The sequence below is a fragment of the Centrocercus urophasianus genome, unplaced genomic scaffold (assembly GCF_019232065.1).
Source record: "Centrocercus urophasianus isolate 14NV4802_14NV808 unplaced genomic scaffold, USGS_Curo_1.0 seq_10, whole genome shotgun sequence".
Taxonomy (NCBI): Eukaryota; Metazoa; Chordata; class Aves; order Galliformes; family Phasianidae; genus Centrocercus; species Centrocercus urophasianus.
In genome coordinates this window covers 51,045,755-51,071,111 of record NW_024884142.1, presented here as the reverse complement: position 1 = coordinate 51,071,111, position 25,357 = coordinate 51,045,755, and positions in this window count along the sequence as shown.

Sequence of the window (25,357 nt, the reverse complement as noted above, 5' to 3'; positions counted from 1 at the left end):
TAATATTGATAAACGTGGATGTATAGCAAAAGAAGGTGATGCCAGTGTCTTCAAGGAGGATACAAACCTGACAGAGAAATAGGAGGAAAAAGCAGAAGGAAAAATTTCTCACCCCTTCCAATGACCAGTGACAGCTCAAGGGAGAGGCTGCTCTTTTAGTTGCTAACCCTTGCATGAGCGATGAGGGGTAGAGCATGGAAGAAGTCATACCTTCTCAACAACTGATTCAGGCAGTGACCTGACAATTCCACTTCAGTGAGCAACTAAACACTATTGCAACAGTATTTGCAGATCCTTCAAATGATGTTATAATATTATTCATTGACATTTTTTCCTTTTCTACTGAAACCAGTAAACTAGTTACAGGATACTTTCAACAGATTGTGAAATATGACTTAAAAAAAAGTGGTGTGGTTAGGTTGGTATCCACAGATCACATAGCTAGAAAGATTATCATGTTGGAAAGGGATAATTGAAAAAAAATGAAATAATAATATTATTATACGATCACCCTTACCCTAGGCTCACAGGAAAACCCCTAAGAGGAGCAATCTCCAGAAAGAGATCCCTCCCCAGTGGCAGTCAGCCCTTAAATGGGAAGAGGTGTAACCAGGCTCCAGCCCTTCCAGTCATACAGGTGAATTGCCTTCATCAGTCCTCCTGCAGCTTACTCGTTGCTTGCCTCAGGTGATCAATCAGAGGTTCAGCTGTGATTCAACAATTCCTAAACAAGAGGCACCTCAGCTGGGCAGTTGTTCTTATTACTTTAATTTTGTTAACCAGACAGTTCGTGCTGAGAATAATGGTAACAGAAAACTAGTGATCTTCTTATTGTTCAGAATGACTTCTTTATTTCTGATTAAAAATCAAAAAGTCTGTTTTCTCCTTTCTCCCACCCCATCAAACTAGGTTTAAATTAGAGATAAAAATACATTATTGTATCCTGATACATGATGATAATAATTTCCATAACTAGTAACTGCTTGAATATAAGATTACTGGAGTATAAGAAGCAAAAATTCATTTACAAATTTCCATATTTTCCATATTTCCATTTTTCATTTCCATATTTTTTGTTATGTAACTAACAATGTTATACGTTATTTCAGAAGAATATCAGATTGTGTTTTGAACATTGCTTATTGTACCCCGTAGTAGCTACAATATTAAAATCAGTTTTTCTTATCCTCTAGTTATGACATTTAAAATTTGTGTCTAAGAACTAATTGCTTAAAGGAAACATAACCAAGCAAAACAAAAATATTCTTTCCAATTTTAGTTCTTTCTATTTAGGTCAAGATCTAGAAGTTACATCTTTCTATGTGATTTATTGATATTGACCATGAATAATTATTATATTATGTCAAATTTTATCATCTGATATTTCATTGATTGTAAGGCACAAACCTAGGCAGGTTTTTTTTTTGTGTGTATTTCTTAAGTCTCATAGCTAAAACAGTCAATTTGGCTGCGTCATGGAATTTCTCTAGGTGATTTTGAGCTAGAAATGAGGTTCATTTGGGATTAAATGGTTTAAAAGATATAGAGACAATAACAGATAAAGAATTATTAAATGTAACTTATTTGGACTTCTGAAAGATTCCACAGAAAATCTTTGGCCCAGAGATGCTACCAGGAGAAGCAGGTAGCATTGGAGAAAACTATAATATTTAATCAGAATGCTATTACATGAAAACCCAAACCTGACAGAAATAGGGATTAATAAAAGTAAATATTTTCTAACATAAAAAAATGCATGTAAATCAATTTTATAAATGTTGTTATGTTATTATCTGGGGAAGTGATGTGTCTCTATTTTGGCTTTTATGGTTAGTTTTGGTCAGCTGCTTTGAAGTCAAATAGAAGAAGTTGTGAAGAAAATATGAAAAGCGATTGTAAGCAGAGACAAGCAAACAGAAGAAGTTTTCATTATAGTCACTCTTCTTGTCATGCTGTAAGATCAGTTTTAAAAGTCAGTGACTCTAAAACTGCTCAAAAAAATAAATACAAATCAGTAACATGGAAGAAATATACTATACTATACTAATATACTATATATATATAATATAGTATATTAGTATATATATAATATACTAATATACTATACTTTTAAATAGTGTTTGCAATTTCTGTACTACATAATTGCTGGACAGTATTCATTTCACTGGGGACATTATCTGCCAAGTTCCTATATCATTCCTACTAAACTTTCGCAGGCTTCAAAACAGACAAGCATTCAACTTTCCTATTGAATTGTTTGCTGCTCAGTCTCAAACCGTGTCTGCTACTTGTTTCAGAGTTCTAGGAAAAAGTCAACAACATTTATAACATTTCAATTAACCTGATTAGTTAAGTTCCTGGGCCCAAGAATTTTCCTTAACTGTTCTTAATTGACAAGCATAGAAGTACACAATATGTATTACTGAGATCTGGTTTCAGTACTTGATCAAATAAATTTAAAACGAACAAATAACAACAACAAATAAGACAAATTAGAATTAAGTATTTGATTTGACTCTCTGATGTTTTTGATCATTCAAGCAAACATCAGGTGTTTTCATTCTGCTACTAAGTCAGGATTAATGCCCATTTATTTTTATTTTTTTTTAGCAACATTGACATCTGGATCTAAGGATTTTCAGATAGTTAAAGCTATATGATTGCCTGTTACACAGCATTGGACATCAGGCTCTGGAAGAGCTGCGAAGTCATGGAGCTCAATCCAACTGCCCAAAGACTGCTTTCCAAAGGCTTTAGCATGACATTCTCTCTTCTCACTGGTGACAGGTGACAAGATGAGGGGAAATGGCCTCAAGTTGTGCCAAGGTAAGTTTCGGTTGGACATTAGGAAACACTTCTTTACAGAAAGGGTGGTTAAACACTGAACTAGGATCCCCAGGGAGGTGGTTGAGTCACCGTCCCTGGATGTGTTTAAGAGCCGTTTCTAGAGTTAGGGTTGCTATGGTTAGGCTGCGGTTGGACTTGATGACCCTTGAGATCCCTTCCAACCTGAGTAATTCTAACTCTATCATTCAGCAAGGGAGGCAGATATGACATTGAAATGAGAAGAAGCCAGCATTTATATGAGGTAACTTCTTACATTTCATCTGGAAGGAGATGGAATAAACAACAAAGCTGTATCTACACATTTGAACAGAATCCTAGAAATCAGCTTATAACCAGCAGTAGGATTGTGATCACAATAATTTTCAATATACTTTGCCAGAAGACTAAGTAAACTTGTACAAATGGCATAAAAGCCTTTTGTGAACTGGACTTTCAGTATTCAAAGCAAAACACTTTCTGTTTGCTAATTCCATTCATTTATTACCAAGAGAAAAAGACACATATACTTTTACATAATTTAGCATCTTTATTTACTTAAATTTAGCATTTTCATTTGCTTTTTAAAAAGCAAATTTAATTTCATGTTCTATTTTGTCCCCTAATATTTTTTGAGCATAGTAGATCATACAAAGCTAAGATTCCTTTTGTCAGTGAAAAAACACATCTTAAATCACGTGCCAAAATCTTTCAAAGAACATTTTACTTTCAACAGCACAACTTTTAATTAATTCAGACTTAAACATACATTACCATACAGATGTAAAATATCCCATCTGTTAGACTCATTTTTTCTTTCCCTAATGTTGAAACCTATGGGGCATCAAACCCTCACACTGCTGGCTGAAAAAGATATTGGCTGTTTAAGCAGAACTGTTTCTGTGAAGGTCGTATTCTTGTACTTCAAATTCCACATCTGTATTTCCTATGCAGTAACACTTCTATTGTTATCCTCTATAAACTTCTGATTTTAAGTGCATCCAAAGTGTATATCTTGCAATTAGATCAGAAGAAACATCACAGCACACTCTGGAGTTCACTTGAACAAAATAAGCCCACTTGCTTTTTCCTTTTGTGCAGAAATAAGCTTGTAATTTCTATTTCTCATGTACCAAAAGGAACATCAAAAGATACTAGCTTATGAAATGAAAAAAAATATTAATTTATAACTTATCATTAAACACAGAGATTTGTTTACCTTTCCAAGACAGTCTCTTAATGTCCATAATGAACTTACATGAGGTATACTCACAAAGTTAATTTGCATGATTTTGTTAGAAAATTCTGCTCTGACAATTGTAGACTACTTCAGTTGACTATTTTAATTTGTATTTTTTAAGTTAAACTTAAAATGAATTTGCTAAGCCAGTGAGTAGTTTGGAGTTGCATTTCAGCAGCACAATGTTTATTAAATAATCTAGACTGTAAGATAAGATGAAATTTATCCATGCTAATTTTATTCCAGTCAACAATCTTTTCAGTGTTTTAAAAGAAGACAAGGATTCTTGTGCAGTTTATTCTATTTCATATATCCAGAAATTACTTTAGAAAAAGAAAACAAGTTTTGAAGGCTGTTGATTTTATTGAACTTCAAAAGCATATTTCTATTTAATGCTTGAATGCCTACAGCTATTCATTCCTGCTCAGGTACATAGCAGTTAAATCATGGGTCCACCTCCAACTAAGGCCAGAATTTTCCAAAAAGTATTTGTCTAGTAAATGTAAACAAGATGGCTTGTGCCATTCTCATCAACGTATTCCATTACTCTCCCTTCTTCACAGCTTCTTAGTTATGAAGCATTTCTCTAACATTAATTTTTTTTCTGCCTTCTTCATTGCTTCCCACAGCCTTCCCAAAATGTTGTCTACATTTTTGCTTTTGTTTCCTTTGTTTTGTTTGTTTATGAATTTACTTATTTAACTTGCTGCAAGTTATGACATTAGTGAAAATAGGTGAGATTCATTTAACCTATGACATCTTTTCATTCTGTAGGTTACATTTATGTTTGATGAAGACATATAGAGACTGTTTGCACGTGTGATTGACTGAACAATCTTTTTTAGATAAACATGATGATGAGATAAATTATTATGATAACCCCTTAAATATATTGTCTAGATCTCTATGCAAGGGAAACTAAAGATTACTAGACAAAATGAAGATCTGCCTTCAGCCTGATGAGTATTATGCAAAGTGTATGCATTGTGCCACATTAACATATTTGTAATAGGTTAGAGCAGTATTAGTATGGGAATAGGGTTAATTTGAGGAAGATGGAATATAAGCAGATACCTCACAAAATTCTAACGCTGTTCTGTATGTGGTATACTGAATTTATAATCTTTTATGAAGTACATTCCTTACATTTGTGAAAAATACTACAGGCTTTTTCACCGAAGAAGGTGCATTATTTCCAATTTCCTGTCTATATAAAGGAATTATACTTGAATTTTTCTTCCTGAAGTACTGAAATTGCTATGGAGGAAAATACTTCCTTTCCTTTATTAGGAAACTGTCAGGAAAATATGTAAACAAAAAAAAAAATTTCCCTTATATTTCTAAAGATTAATCTATTGACAAAGCCAAGCGTAATTCATGGAGAGAATCTGGCACAAATTTAATGTGGTTTCTTTTTTTTTTTCTGATTTTTTTCTTCTAGATATTACTCGTAAGTTGGAAATTGCTTTGGAATTTGCTTTTCTAAATGGAAAAGAAAGTACAAGTCTCACAGAAAACATCAGAGAGCTAACTAAATGCGTACTTAACTTCTAGCAGAGGACATAAATATCTCCTCAGAATGAAAAAGTAAATTATTTTAATCCATGTTGTCAAATAATTGGAAGCAAAATGTGCACAGAACCTTCTGTTTGCATTTTGTCTGACATTTTAGGAATAAAAGCCATCCCTAAAGCATCATCAGAATGGATATACACAACCTTAACGATTACTAGAAGGATGATGCTCGGGCACTGAAAAAGTAAAAGATTGATCTGGGGCAAGAATTTTTGGCAGACCTCTTAAGGACAGTCTTCTATGAAAAAAGCAAACGATTTTTCAGGCAGTCTAGGAGGAGTCTGTGCAGTCGGTCTGCTTAGTTGCTTTGCAAAGACAACAACATAAACATACTAAAATCAACATTGTCTGCATTAATAAAAATACAAATGAAAAACAAAAAAAATATTTTTAGTCTTCCTTAGGTATAGTTCTAGCACTTAGCATTCTGGTGATCAAGAGAACTCACTAATGTAAGTAATTGCTTATGCAGATACTTGAAAAAGAAGTATATTTTTGAGGAGGTCTGAAGTGATATGCTTTATGATGTATATGAATAGAAGGTTAGAGAGCAGTGAAGAAAGATTTTTCAGCAATTGCATTAAAAAAAAAATGTCTCTTTAGCTTACCACTATATTTAACTGAAGGACAAACTCTACATTATATGAGAAATACAAAATGTGGTGTTTCCTAGAAAGCAATCTAATGACTTGGAGAATACATCTGCATGAAATAGAAACCAACTTTACTTCAGATTGGAGCTGAAAATTTGTGAACATAATCTGTTCAAGTTTATGGTTGCCATATGGCATTTCTGTGATAAATTGCTTGAGTGCGTAAGTAAATAAGAATATACAAAACAAATCATACAAATTAAATCATGCAATTCCTAGCAGAGTATTTAAGATCTCAGTTATTACTAGTAGATCAATGGTCTAGCATATTTAATTTCCAAACTGCAGAGGATGTTTGTATTGATCATTCTGATAGTTAATCGATTTACAATATCTTTACTAAGCAGCTTTTCCCATATTAGAATGAAGTACTCTGAAAGCAATCCTTTTCCATTTCTATATAGTGTAAATTTGTATTTTAAAAAACTACTAGAGATGGAATATATTTTTAATTTCACAGAGAATAAGAGTGTAAGAGGTCCAAATTTTACTGAAAAATTAAGGGGAGAAAACATATGGTACCTGGATTTTGCCAGCTTTTTCAGAAACCTCTTTTGAGGTAGAAGAAGTTGTAGAAAAGTCTTAAAATTAAAATTTTTAAGCTTCACTGTTTGTGGTCAATGGCTTTATGTGCATGTGGAGACTGGTCACCAGTGGCGTCTGCCAGGGGTCCATCTTGGGGGGGGGGGGGGGGATGATGATTATGCCCCCTCCTTGTGAGGTCCATCTGGAGTACTTCATCCAATTCTGGGGTCCCCACCAAAAGAAGGATGTGGGGTTGCTGGGGCAGGTCCAGAGGAGATGATCAGAGATGATCAGAGGGCTGGAGCACCTCTCCTATGAGCAAAGACTGAGGGAGCTGGGCTTGTTCAGTCTGGAGATGACTCCAAGGAGACCTCACTTTGGCGTTCCAGTACTTGAAGGGATCTTACAAACAAGAGATAAATCAACTTTTTACATGGGTGATAGGACAAGATAGGGAGATTTTTAGAGTTTCAAAAGAAAGTCTTTACTCAGAGAGCGGTGAGGGCATTGGCACAGGCTAGAAGCACTCAAGAACAGGTTGAATTAAGCCTTGGGAAGCCTGATCTGGCGAGTGGCTACCTTACCCATTGCAGGGGATTAGATGATCTTTAAGGTCTCTAAGCCAATCTAAGCCATTATAAGATTTTATGGCCCATGAAAATAAGTTTTCTGTCCCAGCTTCCTCTTTCGCCTTCTCTGTGAAGCACTTTGGGAAAAAAATGAGATGATACCTGAGCAAGTATGGACGATGAATGAGGAAACATGGACAGATCCTAAAAATATCAGCCAGCACTACAAGAACAAACATGACCAAAATTAAATGACAGCAGTCTCTAGATATTTTGATGAATGATAAATGCAGATCCTGTGCTAAACATTTAATATGGTATTTCGAAGCAGGAGACCTACAAGAATAATCATCCATAATATGTGGAGGGGCAACATGTTGGAGAAGTACATTTTTTACTCACCCATATGAATTTGAATGGTATGTTGAATGGTGTGGCTGTTACCAATGTAAAAGAATATAGCAGAATGGAGAAAAGCTGCAAACCATCTTCATTTTGTGCAGTTATCCAGCCTTGCTGGTAACTGTGTTTGAAATAGCATGATCTCTAATTCTGGTAGAGGTTTTTAATTGTCTCTGTTAAGACGATTCAGATGTTTCTGAAAATCTGATTAGAAAAGAATCATGCTGCCAACACACATTCATAAATTCAAGTAAAAACTTATGTCTACACTTTAGATCATAAGCATGAAATTTGGGAATTATGTCAGATAAGAATTATGGAAGTCTTTGTTTCTCTGAATGCTGATATGAATTTCCATTTAAGTAGTGGATTTATGACACTCTTTTTCAAGCTATTTATTATATTCCAAACCTCAAATGAAATGAGACTGTCCTCTGTTACAAGATCACTATGACTGCAATGTCCATGTTCTAAAGTGTTTCAGGAAGTGTCCAGATTTACTGGTCTCACTAAGTTAATTTAACTGGGTCTGTGTAAAATTATCTTTAACAGTATGATGATGTACTAATTACTTCTCATGAAAACCTTGCTGCATGCTAGTGTGATCTCAAGATGCAGTGAGGTTATTTTTATTTCCTTATCCTCTTTCAGTTGATAACTTATCACTCGATAGAAAACAGAACTCTCCTTCCAAATGAAAACTGAGGTATACATTTCAAATTGTCCATTTATTGCAAAGAAAAGATAAAACAAAAAGATTTAACATTAAATTAAAGAACAGACATTCTGGAAAAAGAAGCCAAACAACTAAAGAATCAGGGATTTACAGAATACTAATTATTCATATTAGACTAAACATAGTGAGTATAATCTGAAGAAATTAAAAAAAAAAAAAAATGGAATGTTTCAATATGATCAAAACTGAGGAGAAGAGTGAAATATTCCAGATAGGAACTTATTTAATAGAAGATAGAAAGAAGTCTTCATTACAACATGTTTACTTGTGTCATTGTACATCTGCATATCAAATACAAAATTATAAATTTGCTCACCAAATTTTCAATAGTATTTCAAACTGAATTACTATTGTACTTTTATTTTTACCCATGTACTTGTTGTTTTCAGTTATATCAAATATTTATCCATTACCCTGGGCACTTTAGAGATAATGGAATATCTTCAATGGCCTCTTCTGTGTTTTATTTTCCTCGCAGCATAGTTTTCAGTTATGTAAAACTACAGGTGTTTCAAAAATATTGTCAAACATTTATCAATGAAATACACATTATAAATATTTATATAAATATAATTTTAAAGGGAGTACAAAATCTAGTAGAAATATAGGTCACTGTTTCTGAGATAACAGCTAGAAAGAGATAGAAAATAGAGTACTACTAACTCAAAGCCATAACAAAGATGAGGTTTCTACACTAGATACTGTCTGAAAAATATCAGTGATTCTGTATCTTAACTTCTTTGTTTAAACTTTCACCCTCCCACTAAGTCTTAGATAAGAAAAAAATATATTTAAACACTATTATTTTTTATTAACTGAAAGTATCCCTTAAACATAAAGACAGCAGAAGCACTGTCCTTCTAGTGAGCAGTATTACCATCTAAATCAGGTAAGATTAGAAATAGGGCACATTCCTTTAACAGTGGGAAAACTTGCCCTAAAGAGCAATTAAGAAATATTTATGTAGAATAAACCTTTTTTTCATGAAAACTCTCTTCCTGCATTTCCCTTATCCTTCATCTGTCAGCAGCTTTTACACTGAAGCCAAACACAAGTTACTGGCAACTGTGTTAGCTGTGAGGCCAAACCAAAAGTTGTTGTACACTGCTTGTAATTAAAGCCTATTAGTTCATGAAAGCCTTGTGTGAAAAAGGGAGAAGGAAATTGCTCCCCAGTCGACAAAGCACAAATATTTAATTGCCATTCATTGCATTTAATCATTTCCCATTAGAATTAAAACTGATATTCAAACTTTGACAATCTATAGTCCATGTACTGAATATTCAAGTCACTGGTCCTGTATATATCTGGGTTATTTCCAATAAAAAACATCACCAGTATGAGTTAGCCTTCAAAAAGCAATCTGAGTTCATTTTCTCATGAATTTTATATTCTTAAAGCAAATACAGAAATACAGTATTTCAGAGTTAAATGCATAAAAATGAAGCATTTCTTTATTAATTTTCATAACTATCTGCTATCAGAGGAAGTTACATTGAAATAAATGTGGAGATACTGAATCATATTGCCCTCCAGTTCTATACAAGCCTTCCTCAAGTCACTGAGGGCTGAATGCAAACTGAATGTTATCTATTTATAGCATTTACCAGCTTGTTTCAGTATCTGCTATGATTTTTCATCAGAATAGCTACACATTGATTTTGTTACAGTTTGTCACCAGTGTAGCTTATGTCATTGCAATGAACTTGAATTTGAGCATTTCTGTAGATACTACTGTTAATATATTCAAGAGGTCAAGGAATGTGTTGATTTTATCAACATTATCTTTAACTTTAAAAGACATTCCTAATTTCTCAATGAGACTAGTTTGATCAGAATGCAAACAATTGCTGATTTCACATACTATAAAATCTAAATTGTTACAGAAATTATTCAAAAAAGGAAAACTAGAATTTTTATAAGGTGCAGGAAAAAAATAACTTTAAAAAGTAGTGGAAAAAGCAGTGGAAAGTACTCTTCAAAGAAGTCAGCTAATAAAAATGTTTAGACAGCTAATGGAAATGTGAAGGATCGAATGATCTTTTCTGAGGAGGTGATGTGTAAACCTGACAAGACCTCCAATCTGAGAATAAAATCCCTTCTCAGAAGTTCTTACTTTCTGCTTCAAGTATTCCCCAGAGCTGCGATGGTATTGATAATAGACAGGACAGAGTCATCTGTACTGTGGCCAAAACTTGCAAGTTCTGCTGACTGGAAGCACCATCCAGCGGAGGGTAGTGGCAGGCAGCCCATATAAACCTGTAATTGCCACTTCATTTTAAAATACTGAGTTTCACAGAGAAAAGAGAATATTTAAATTCTGCTGCTTTCAAACAAGCAACATGCATGTGTACATAGCTATGAGAAGGCCCCACTAAGAGCAGATTGATCACAAGACACAGCTGAAATGAAATGGAGAGAAGGGGGGGTACGTAAGTGTTGGTAACTTTAAGTCAAGCACCTCCTTATCTCTATCTATTTTCCCTATGAAATGGCCAGTAATCAACATTTCCCTACATGAAGAGAAACATCTGGGTTCAATAGGGATAGTATTCTTTTTGTAACTTTAGAATGCTTCTATTACTTCAGAGTTGCAGATCTTCCCTATAACATGGAAAAGGGCAATTTATACTGTCTCTGGCTGAAGAGCCCTCTTAAATGGGTCTTCTTCATCCTGAGATATTTCTGCAACGTCTGGACTGTTGCCTGATAGCAGCATTGCCCCTAATACTTAATGAATTACCAAAGCTGCTGCTGCAGTTGGGATTTCAACCTGTGGGCCTATATTGCAGAGCATTAGGTCCCAGATCAGCACTGTAATTCCTTACATTTTACCCTGAGGCACTTGACTCTTTCCATATGGTTGAATAATTTGATAGACAGTTCTGCAGTCCTTGCCTGAGGGCAGGTCTCTGCAGATTTTAGGTGTATAAGATCTTTACTGACCCAGCCCTATTCAACGAAACAGAAAAATTTCTGAATTATCAGAAAATGTAGCCATTTTAAAAAATTTTGCAATGTGACATATTCAGTTTATGATTTGGCATACATCTCCTAAATACATGCCTGTGAGCAGAACTTCTTCAGCGTTCAGAGAGAATAAGGAGGTAATGATAAATTACTGGTTTTTATGTCTATTTGGCTTATAGCCAATCTCAGTAGTTAGGATCAAGAGAATGACAGATGTCCTTTACAATATATGTTACTGAAGGGATGATTCCAAATCCGAAGCACTGCATATTGCTTCAAGAGAAAGAACTTAAGGGTGGAAAAATTCAGAGGTAGAATTAGATATTACAAAATACGTATTTTAGAAGAACAGCTTAAGCATCTTTAATTTCTTGAATCAGTCTGCTAAGTTGAGTTACAAAAGATCTATTCTGGTTTATTCTAGCAGGAATAGATTGCAGGATAATAGAAATTATGTTCAGAGCAATAAGAAAAGGACCTTTATCAGTTTTATGCTGTATGTTTGGATTTACAATCATTTGCTAGAAACAGAGCTGTTATGCTTCTCAGTGATACCTTTCTTCCTTTGTCTGGCGTGGTTTTTTTTTTCTTCTTTTTCCTGCTGCATGATACAGACACTGTCAGCTGATCAATATTAAACTAAAAACAGTTAATATTCTCTCTACAAAAGATTTTATTAAAGACTACGCATGTGTCTGTTGCTTGTATTTATTCCTTCAATAGAACACTGCATACCACACCACATCACCCAGAAATAAGATATAATTTTGACATTTAACGTTGTTAAGGTAGGTAGGGTATTTATTTCTTCGTGATTGTTTCTGACCTGTTCACACTGTGGCCTCCAGAAAGGTCTGTAACTTGTTCTTTCTGTCCACTCCAAGAAAGCAGCGTTTCCTCTTCTTCTCAGCCATTTTCCATAAAGCCTTTTTTTTTCTCACACTCAGCAATTTAAATTTACAGCAAATTTCATGTTGCTTTTTCCACGGGTCAGTTCTGGTTGTTCTCTTTTGGCAGCTGGAACATTTACAAACCTCAGAATTTCTCATGAAGATGAATAATGGAATCTTTTTCCAAGTTGAATGCTAATGATAGACAGTTTTTGAATAGTGAAACAGGACAAAAAAAAAAAAAAAAGTGTTTTTTATTTACCATAACCAACACACTAGTTATTTCACTTTGTGATTAAAATGAAGTGGCCTTCAACAAGCTGGTGGGTTTTCATTTGAAACATTTAAAACTCACTGCAGATAGTGTCAAAACTCACTTAACAATGCTAAAGAGGTATGGATATTGGTATGCCTCTCCACATGCAAAAACATGTGGAGCAGCACTGTGCAAAAAAAATTTGGCTCCTGAAAGGCATACAGTGCTATTGTATTCTTTCAGCAAGAATAATAATGTGTAAGTAATAGGCAAATGGCAAATTTTATCTTCAGTATAATGTCCAGGTTATTCCATTAATAATTTAATCACATGTAAAAAATATGTCATCCAAAATTTCAGAGGAACTGCAGATTGAGATACACATATACATACACTTATATACAGTAATCATAGAAGGTCTGGCTTATAGAAAGACTTTTCAAAATCATCATGCTCTGAGCAGGAACATCTTCTTGCCTGATTCAGGACCAGCAGAGCAGTAAGCAAAGAACTGCTGGGCTCAAGTCCTGAAAAGTCACTGTGTTAGAGTTGGTACTTCTCTGGTACAACACTAGATAGCTTTCAATGTTTTGTTTAGTACAATAATGGATGGCTTCCCTCATCTACTGGTGTCAACCACAGTGACTGAAAGCTGCAAATAACTGAAGTTCATTTGCACAGTACTTGGTGCTTCATTCCTTTCTGTTTCCTTTTTGTCATCTTAGCGAAGATCAAATTTAATACTGACATTTATTAGTGTTTTTCCCCCCACATTCAGCCTCCAGAAATAAGCTTGAGGTTTTTAGCATTAAAAAAAAAAAAACTGGGTATCACTTTCAACACTGTGAAACAGAAATACTGAAAAATAAGAATATTCCGAGAGACTTCACATAAAAATTTGAGCACTGAAAAACTGTCAATACAGCCTTGCCAACTAGAATTTCAGAATCATATTTTCTATTGTTATTAAAGAATCCTTCAGGCCTGTCCTATTTTTCAAATAAGTTCGTGCCTCTATAGATAATCTGTAAAAATACATATTTTCCTATCTCATTAGTTGGAAATAAAATGTTATTACTGAAAAAAAAATTAGGCATATTTTTTAACCATAAATACAAAGTATTGCAGAATGTGAGCATGACTCACAACTGAAAAAAAACTTCAAATGGAGAAGTGAGAAAACCGTGTATTAAATACACTGAATGACAGAAAAGATGATGGGAAATCAATGTATTCTGTGGTACTAATACTTGAGACTTTACATGCGTAGTAGCACACGTACAAGAAAACGTGGTTATTTACATTCTTGTGATATTATAAAAGTAAGTGCACTGAAAGCACTCAACAATAACAAAAAAGAGTATTTCACAACATCTCTCCCATTACTTTTAAACATTTAATAAAAAAATATTTACCAAAAATGTCAAGATTCAGAACCTTAAGTTGAAGTAGCATCCTGCTGCATAATTATTCAGATTGCTAACATTTCTTGCATGTTTGGAAAAATAATGATAAGTATTCTCCTATCCTTGTCACTGAACAATTTTGTTGTACAGAATCCCAGACCCACTGATAGTGTCCACAGAAAAAACTCCCACTGATAATCTCAGTTTTCTGTCCTGTTATATATCACTGAAAAGGATTATTTTCCCTGGATGCATTCAAGGCCAGATTGGATGCGGTTCTGGGCAGCCTGTTCTAGCGGTTGACAAACCCTGCCTCTGGCAGGGGGGTTGGAGCTAGATGATCCTTGAGGTCCTTTTCAACCCAGGCCATTCTATGATTCTATCAGTCTATGATCTCCTACTTGAATCAAAATTATTGGAAGATCTTTATGTAAATATGTGAATAGTGACTTGAAACAGACAATATCTGTACAAGAGGAAATGAAAATTCAGTGAGTTCCCACAATGCAGTAAAGAATTTGAGGTAATTTTTTTTTTTTCTCTTGCCTTTCTGATTTTCCCCACTAATTCAGGAAGGGAATGAAAAAAGTGGTAAATAAAAGTACCTGCCATGCAAACAAAGATAAACAGAAATAGTTATTAAGTGAAAACATTTCTATATATTGAATTTCTCTCTCTACTGAGAAGAATGAAATATATCAGCATTAGAACACAGACTTAGAAACTTGCTTATGATTTAAATCTTCATGCCATAGGTAGCTGGAATATACCATAGGTATTGCAGTCAGAGAATTTCTCCTGCACAAGTTCCATGCACTTCTTGGCTAAGTATAGCAAGATCCATTATCCCAAGACAGAAAAATTTAAATGGCCAAAGTAGAAAACAAGAGCTTGGAGAGTGAGGACTTAATAACCTCCTCTCAAACTATAGTTGCTAAACGTCCTCAATGAGTGTCCAATAACAACTAGAGCGCCTAACTCTTGACAGTATTGTTTTAAATCTGAATTACATGAACAGAAATCAAAAAAATTTGGATGAAAAATGGAAAAAGCCCACAAACTCATGCAGCACCAAAAGTGAAACAAAGCAAAACAAGTTTATGTGTCATGCCCATAGCATTTATTTGTAAATAAATAATAATAATTTGTAAATAACTCTGTGGTTCCTTCTCCCATTGTCACCACAAACATGGTATTTTCACTATTATTTCATTATCAAACTTAAATACAGCTCTTTATAGCCATTAGCTTCTTTACACACTTTTAGAATCATGCCACAGGCAGGAATAGCTGTGAAGTTGTACAAGTTTATCAAATGAACACACTTACACAGTTATACTTGGGAAAAGGATTTTAAGGATTCCCACAAAAAAAAAAAAAAAATATCCGTGAAGCTGTTTTGTATCGATTTGTTAAAGAGCCAAATTTATTTTAAAGTAAACACTCATTTCTCTTAACCAAAACATGAGTGAGTACCTTTTCTAGGTTTTATATAAATGTTGGGGAAAAAACAAAGAAAAATCAGTTATAATCCAAATGAGCAACAGTGTGTCTGTTGGACAAGGATTCATCCGTGGTTCAGACCAGGATCAGGATGGACCTTTATTTGCTCTAGAGCAGCAGTGTTCTCACATAGACCAGATCTCACGTACACAAAAACGATGAAAATATTGGAGATTAGTGATAGATTTAAAACTATACGACCTAATATAATCTTCAACAGATTTTATTTTGGAAAATAAGGAGGAGTTACTGTATTTGAGTTACAAGCAAAGTAGTGCTATAGATCAACTTAATATTTAAATCTATCTAAAGATTAACAGGCACTGGAAATAAATGAACAAAACAAGTTCAGGGTGTATTAGTAGGTCTACTGAGCTTTAATATTTATTTCTGTATAATCTTTCTACAGAAAAGTTTGTTCCTTTGAAGCTGGTATACTTTTCAATTGGTATTTAGAGTTTAGAAATCTTTATCCTTCTACAGAGAAGAAAACTGTTGTTCCACTTCCACAGATGTGCTGCCCTATTCATGGACTCAAATGTCAGACCTTTTGGGAAAGCATATCCCATGGTTTGAGGTATGCAGTAATTTAAATATAGATCAAGTCAACAGGAAAAGCTTCCTGTCAGAGTGCACTCTTTTAGCCAAAAGGAAATGATAGAAGATAGTTCACCAGATATAAAATTCAACTTGTGAACACTTTCAGTGAATATAAATAGCACAGAAGGAAAAAAAACTGTAATTGACAAATTGTCTCTCTCCATCCACAGATTCTCTGAAGCCCTCACTTGACATGAACATTACAGGAGATATTCAAGAACAACTAAAAGTAAAGTTTTTCGGAAAATCTTTACTACCTCAGTTAAGACACCACAGTCTGTGAGACAAAAAGCCCAATGGAAATATAACTGAACCCATTGTTGCAAACATTTGTTTTTAATCATTTATGAATATTTAGTTGCATTTCAAATCTGAATGTCTAAATGGTATCCTGTATTCAGGACCTCAAATTTTTGTACGTTCAAGAATAGATCTTTGAATATGATTCTCTATTTTCTCCATGTCTTTAGGTAGAATTTTTCATTTTTCTCCATTTCTTTGGTGGAAAAATGAAAAGCCTGTTTCTACCATTCCTGCCCATTTAACGAAGTCCAGCTGTGAAGATCTCCCTCCTAAATTTACAAGAGGCTGACTTTGAAGAAGCAGTAAGATGCAAAATAAATTGTTTTTCAGTGATATTACATTTTGAGTGCCCTCATCCCTTAAAGTTTTTTTTTTTCTTTGTAAGTATCCATGCTTCTCCTGAGGAAAAAGAGGAGACTTTCCTTTAATATGAATAAAATTTGTGAAAAAAATCTTTCATAGCAAAACCCTAGGCAATGTGTAGAGTTTTCCATAGCCTTTATTTCCACTAAATTTATGATTTAAAATTGTCATTATGTGAAGCTAGACAAAGACTACAATCTAGAACTCCAGACATGAAGCCAAATTTTCCAAAAAGAAAATATCCTAGCTTAATCATTAAAACCCAAATTCATATATATTTTTAATAGAGGAAAGTGGATTACTTTCCTGTTCCACAACATTTCTAAACCAAGTGGAAAAGAGAGCAGAAGAATGGAGCTCGTCAAGTACAGTATTATAAAGAAAATTTCCATTAAAAAAATGAATAAATAAAAAGGAAAAAAAAAAAAACCAGAAGGGAAAAAGTAAGAAAGAAAGACCATCAAAGGTAGCTTCATCTTTCATGGGAGCTGTGGACACTCACAACTAGATTATTACTTTCCTTGTAGACATCCATTCCTCAGCACTTCTGCTTCCCATCATCAGCATTCTAATCTGCAGGCCTCCAGGTGCAGTCACAGACACAGGCACTAACACTGGTATGGGGAAGCTGACTGTATAACACGAAGTGTATGAAAAGGGCTTATTATAAATCAAATGCATAAGGGTCTCCAAAAGTGTTACTCCCCTCAAGCAAGCAAGGCAGGAAATTGATCTTAATTTTGCAAAGCAATTAACTTTGAAAGGAATAATAAATCCTATTTATCTAAAGAAAATTTTGCTTTAACTGAAGACAGCATCTCAAGCCCTGTGAAAGCCTTCCTGAAGAAGAGTTACAAAATAAAGCAGATATGAAGGTAGAGACAAAGTAGATGTAAATAGAATGCATGTAATTTCATTTTATGCAAAAAAGATTTTAAGTCAAATACACCAGCTCATATTTTTAAGTTTTAAACTATAAGCTTATTTTGTTGGGAAGTATAAAACTACTAGACACTTAGATATGCTGAAAGTCACTCAAAAGAGAAATCAAGAAACAAATTCTTGTGGGCAATTTTCTCCATATGAGGTAATACCATCCATGAAAAGAAAACCAAAGAGAATGTTTTAGTGAACTGAAATTTGTTCACCGGGTTTAGCAAGGCGTCTAGAAGAGTACACCTGAAAGAGCGAATACCAACTAACAGAGAAAGCAAAAGTGAGAACAGATCTAAGCAGGGCATTCAGCCAATGTCATGGGGTGTAACTCTTCCATCCTGCAGTGATTGTCTTGCACTATGACTCATACAACTCTGAAGTAATCTAATAAAGATATGATTCAAGGCAATGTGATAGGAATCATGATTGATTTTGCATGCATAGATTTCTGACATGTACAAATGGAGAAGACTACTGCACAGATAATCATTTGAGGCCTCCAGAAAGCCAAAGGCATATTTCATAACACAAGAAACTTTTCTTTGCAGGAGGGAATATTTTTCTTTATGTAGAAGCTGTATAGAAAGCAGTATTTAATGTAATAATTTTCAATTAAATTAAACATCAACTTTGAACTTGAGAAGTAATGAACACACAAATATTTTCTGTAAGTTATTCTCTTGACTACTGGTATTAATTCTTTTCAGCCATATCTTTTATTACAACAAACTTGCTTGGATTTTAATTAGCAACTTTATAAAGAAAAACACTAATTTACAGCTTATAACTTGAAATGTCCCTACTCTGAGTTATCAGCAATGCTTTTTGAGATCCAGCACCATAGGTATTTGTAGAAGGCCTATAAATTCACAGTGAAGAATCCATACTACTTTACCTGGTAGCATGCTTGAAAATTAAGTGAAACAATTCAACAAACACACGGCAAAATGAAAAGCAAAATATCTGATTTTTTGTTTGCTTTTCTTCTGTTTGTCTTTTAATGGGTGTCTTTTTGTTGATATTCTCAACGAATTCCCTTTGCTTGTAATCCAACTTGTACTATGGAAGGAGCAAAGGAAACATTGTGAATGACACTCTGGACTAAAGCAGAAGGTAATACTTTGCAATGTATTATCCATAGTACAGCTTCATCTTGAGTTGAAATGACCACTCTGAGAGAAAAAGTTCTTCCTTATGTCTAATCTAAACCTCCTCTGACACAACTTGCAGCCATTACCCCGGGTCCTGCTTGTTGCCTTGGAGAAGAGGCCAAATCCCTCTTCACCACAACCTCCCTTCAGGAGGTTGTACAGTGCCATGAGGTCTCCCCTGAGCCTCCTCTTCTCCAGACTGAACAAATCCCAGCTCCCTCAGCCACTCCTCATAAGACTTGTGCTCCAGACCCCTCACCAGTTTTGTTACCCTTCTCTGGACACACTCCAGGACCTCAACATCTTTCCTGTAGTGAGGGACCCAAAACTGAACACAGTACTCGAGATGTGGCCTCACCAGTGCTGAGTACAGGGGGATGATCACCTCCCTGCTTCTGCTGGCCACACTATTTCTAATGCAGGCCAGGATGCCGTTGGCCCTCTTGGCCACCTGGGCACACTGTCGGCTCATGTTAAGCCAAGCAGCAACCAACACCCCCAGGTCCTTCTCTTCTTCACACTCACCCAGCCACTCATCGCCAAGCCTATAACGCTGCATGGGGTTGTTGTGCCCAAAGTGCAGGACCCAGCGCTTGGCCTTGTTGAACCTCATCCCATTCACTCAGCCCAGCAGTTCAGCATGTGTAAATCCCTCTGAAGGGCCTCCCTACCCTCAGGCAGATCGACACCGCCTCCCAGCTTGGTGTCATCTGCAAACTTAATGAGGGTGCACTCAATCACCTCATCTAGGTCATCAATAAAGATATTAAACAGGATGGGCCCCAGTACCGACCCCTGGGGGACGCCACCATTTTTCAGCAAGACCTCTGGTCTCCAGTGAGTCAACAAGTCCTCTCAGCTTAGTGCCATCTGAAAACTCAGTTATGTTCTTCTTTTATCTAAGTTATTTATAGTTATTTATAAAAATTAGTGACATATCACCAGCCTGTATCACAGCTGTAACTGTGTTACATCAACTGGCTTCCTGGTGAGTAGGTGAAACTGGCCAACTAGGTGAATAATTTTGTCACAAAAATAAACTAAGTTACTTAAACAGGACTTTCCCTCCATTGAACTGTGTTGGCTGTGACCAATGACTGCATAATTTTAAGGTGTTTTTCAATAGCTTCCAGAATAATCTCTTCCATAATTTTGCCAAGAACTGACATGAGACTGACAGGCCTAGTTGAAAATCAGGACAATCTTGCCAGCTTCCAGTTGAACCCAGCAGTTCCAGCTGGGACTTGCAGATTCCCAAGACAGCTGAAAACTAGTTGAGATGAGGTCTCATGGTGACAGCTCTTTGGGTACCCTGGGATGAATCCCATTAGGCCCTCTTGACTTAAATGCATCCTGTTGGAGAAGCAAATCCTGCACAGATTCATGGTTGGGTGTGAGTTAATCATTACTGCACTTACAGTCCTTGAATTCAGTGTTCCCATATATGTATGTATATAAAGGATAAAATTTCCTTCACTTTCACTTTTTTTGGTTTTTTTTCCAAACATTAAAAAAAAAAGTTTGTCTTTTCCTCCCAAAACTACATCTCACTGTGGCTACCCCCACCCATTTCTGGTGGCCCTCTGAGTGTGTACATTTCTTAAAAGAAAGATCAGTACTGGAAACTGCAACAGGCCTTTGCTGAAGAATTTCTAATTCTCTCTTCTTTCCTCCAGCAGCTCCATTTTTTTCCTTATAGCTACTGTCAGTCAAACAGCTAGATAAAGAAAACAGCTAGATTAACTTCACTGAAAAAAAAAAAAAAAGATTTCATAGATATCAGAATACATACACGCATCTACAAAATGTAAAATCAAAGCTTAGTTACTAGACATTCTAGCTTTTCTTCCAAACTGTGAGTATCCATTACAGCTTCAATTCTTCCATTATTGCACCTTTCTTTCTTTCTGTCTATCATTTATAGAGAAAAGTAAGCTTATGTTCATTTACCTCTGCTGCTGAGAACTTGAATGAGCCTGGTTCTCATAGATATTAAGCAAGCTTACTCCTTTATCTATAGAGTTATACTGTAAAGTACATCTATATTTAAACAACCAGCTAATGTGTACAGTCATTTATCTTGTTCTAAATTAATTAAATTGTTGTAAAACTACATAGACTTACTGTGTTCTCATACACTTTAACCTAATTCCATACTTACTCTTCTTATAAACTGTAATGTCAGATTAAGTTAAATCACCTTACATCTTAAGTAAATGTTTTGTAACCTACAGCATAGTTTCAGAAATTGCATTCCACACTATTCATTTCCATTTATCTGTTCAACCACTCTGCCTCAGCGATTTTATTTCCATGATTTCTCTTTAAATCTAACTTCATTAGGAGTTAATGATTTCCAAAGTTCTCTCTCTCTCTCTCTCCCTTTCTCTTTTTTCTCCTCACAAAATCCAGTTGCTTTTTGTTAGTTTGCCACTGGGTAATGTATAGGCCCTATCCGCATCTGTCTTTATTACCAGCATCCCTGTTTATAGCACTGGCATTTGTACATGAGCTGAATTATGCAACATCCAACTAGAAGAATTACAGGAGGAAATTGTACACTCTGATAGCTTGAGACTTCTTGATGAGAGAGTGGAGGCATTCAGACTTTGCTACCTGAACCACCAATGAATCATGTTAATGAATTTTGAATACCAATGAAAGAATTTCATCATCTGCAAGACTTGATGAAGTGAAACTTACAGACAGTGCACCATTTCTATGTTTAAAATGGGTTACTGAGAAAGAAATCTGAGGCCTGCTGGATATCCTACCCATCAATTCTGTTCATTTTATTTCTAAGAACTTTTTGGAATGCTGAAAAGCTGACATACTCTCTCAAAAATGTCAGATTTTAGTCAAGGCAGATATAGTTACTACCTTAAAAGAAGGAAACCCAGATTAAGAAAAGGGGAACAACTATGCAACACAGTGAAAACACACTAGATTCTCTTCTGCTCATAACCACTTCAATCCTCCATTCCTGACCATGAATATTTTTCTCTTTTCCTTTTCCCTGAACATATTTTAGAAGCTCTGGGGATGGAGACTGCCTGTGCCTGAGCTCACCTATGGGAATTTGTACAATCAGTGTACCATTGTTTTGAAAGACTTGATGTGCATTGTGCTAGTGAAGATTTTAATTAAACTCAGTGCCAGATAGACTGAAGCAGCTGAGCCCCATAGCTACCGTATATGAAAGAAGAGCATTGAAGTAGATTCAATAATTACATTGAAACCAAAACACATTTTAGGCTTCCATACAATTATCTATGTCACTGAGACGTTCCCTCAAAAACAGGAAATATTTGTAATACAGAAACTCATATATATATGTATGTTTTATTATCAAACTCAGACAATATTACATGTGCAAAGTATAAATTTAAACTATGTATTTCTTCCACAAAACTTTCTTAAAACAGATTCTTGAAAAAAACTACCCCATATGTCTCTGCATCCAGAAGCATCTAAAAGCCTATCCCACACCACAACTTTTTATCTAAGCTGACATTACATTTTCTGGAAAATGAAGCAGAAAACAAGGAGCAAAGAAGGAAAATGAAGAGCTAAAATTTGCACAGACAACAATATAGTGTTCTCAGGGAAGGAAATTCTATTAGGACAATCTTAATTGTCATTGTATCATGATTTCTTAAAAAATCCAAAACAAGAATACAGAACCATATATGAGACAGATACAATAGATATCTGCACAAATACATATTGAACAAGCTGATAATTTATTCAGAAAATGAAAATATTTTGTTTCGGAAGTATTCTGTTTAGACTGTGAGTGCGCTGTACTAAGTTCAGAACTGAGATGAAAAGTTAGAAAACTGCTAGAATTAGAACTGAGTCCTAAAAACAAAACCCTTCTATCAAGCTCAGATTCAAATTTCTGTCAAATGTGATTATTACTATCTCATCACATGTGACACATTACTTAAAAAAAAATAAGCAAATAAAACAACAAAAAGTGAGTCTTCAAAAAATATTTGAATATTTTCCCCTTTCTCACACACAGAATGCCTTTGAACTTGAACACCTACTTGCTCATTTGTTCTAGATCACTTTACAGCAAGGCTGAGTTTGATGGGTTAAATATTCTTTTTACATCAGTCCCACAACCAGAAACATTTAGGCTTTGACCCTGGTGATAATCATTAGAATGGACAACCTTGTGTCTGTAGCACTAGGATAATCCCTTGGCCACTGGTTGCAATTCTGATCTGTTATTGCAAAAGATTCCAGAAGTTAATTGCCAGCAGGCAGATAGTATTCTATGTGTTTTAATTTAAACTCCTATAATTGTCTTGGAGTGCCTCCTGGTTTTATTTCTACAGGTTTTACTATCAAGATTCTGTTTTCCTGTTATCTCAGTGACTGCTTGTATAGGATGTCACCCTTCTCTCCTAGCTGATAAATCCCTGACATTTTTTCTCTTCTCATAAGCCATCTTTTCCATCATCTTCTTCACGTAATTGCCTCTTTTTCTTCTCCGTTTTTCTTGAGATGTGGAGACCAAAATGACTCACCACAATCAAGATGTAAGCACATCAAAGCTTTGAGTGGCAAACTCTCTCTCATTCCTGTTCCCAGTAGCTAACATGATGATGAAGTTCAGCTGATTTTTTTTTTTTCTATTACTACTGCATGCCAAAGAAATGATTTCAGACAATTGTGAGTTCAAGATCTTCTTCTTGAGTTAAGGGCTATTTTCAAGTTCAGTGCTGGAGAAAACTTACAGTGAAAAGTTAAATGACTTTTTCTCTGTCACTGTAGTAGAACCAAACATATTTCTGAGTGTCTTTCTTCTTGTTTTCTGGTACATCATCAGGCGACTCTAGCTTTTTGTGAGTTAAAGAACATTTCTTTCTTGTCTCTCCAGCTTTACCTGTAATCTGTTCACTGACTTAACTCATTTGTTATACCATAAGAAATAAGCAAGCAGTTCTAGAAAGGTATGGCCTGATGGTTATTCTCAGAAACATGATTTATCAAAGCCTAGCTTACTGCATCCACAGATGAGACCCTGGCTTTGGACCAGTTACCTTTATGGCATGTATCTGCAAAATGCAAAGCATCACAGATGTAAAAAAAATTAACACAATATCACAGTGACATAGAAGTATATTTAAAGAGAACATTAAACTTTTAAATTATACTTGGAAGAAATCCTACCCTAATTACTGCAAACTTCAGGACATAGTTTAAATTTATGCTTTCAGAAAGCCTTACTAAATATGCTGTAAGTGAAAGATTTTTTAAACTCTCATCCACATTTAAAATTGAGAATAAAAGAATTAAATGTCTCAGTTTTCTCCTTGTCTCATGACAACTGCCCCCCCTCGCTAACAGCTCTTTGGTATTATAATGAAGCCTTTCCTCAATGGGCCTATTTTAAAGTTTTTTTTATTTTTTTCTGCTATGTATAATGTATTGGCAGGGAACTCTCTTGCCAGTTTGTGCTCTCATTTGAGGTGACGGACTACCAGTAAATAAAAGTGTTAAATTACCAAATGAGATCTAAAACTGCAGTCCTATCACTTCAGACATCATTTTAAAAAAGATACTGGAAAAACAGGGAATAATACTAATCTGGGATTAATTTTTGAATAGTATTCACTAATTAACTATTCCAAACACATTAAGAGCCCGAGGGAATCTTTCTTGTCTCAGTGGTGGAGATGTAGTTAGTAAAATTTTTTTATTTATAACAGTCACAAGAGTATTCTTGGCCAGGAACTCTATGCCTGCTAGCGAGAGAATTAAGTAGTACCTGAAGTCACATTTTTATGTCATGTCTTACAATAGTATTCTACATGACATACACATTAAGCTTAGTCTTTTGTGAAGGGGAAAAATAAAAGGAAACAGTTTTGTGAATTTTTTAGATCAAGCTCCCTACAGGTTCTCCATAGGCAGAGTTCACTTGCTTTTTAGTCTCTCTCAACTACTCCAATTAAGATGATCTGTATTAAACAGAAGTCAGGAAAATTTTGATGACTAACATATATACCTTAATATTCGCAATGCTTCCTCCACCTTCCTTCTTCAGCTTTTTACTTCCCCTTCAATCTAACTCAGAGGTACTTCTGTCTTCAGAGCACCTCCTTCTCCTACCCTTAAGCTATTAGACTTCTTATAGATATAATGATTGAAACTTCCAGTCTCCTCAGTTTCTCTTTTTGAAAAATAGAATAACTGTACTTCTACACTCTTGATTTTGTTTCTCTTTTATTGGAACATGACAGGAACACTTCATTTATTATGCAATATTCTCTGTATTCAGTATTTCCTTGCATTGTCTCTAGAATTTCTGTTCTAAACTTATGTAAGTAGACTGAATAGATAAAAAAAATTCATTCAGATCATTGAAATTCCAAGTTCAGTACCAAGTTCTTCTCAACTCTATTTTGACAGATAAGAAAAGGAAATAGAGAAACAAAATGT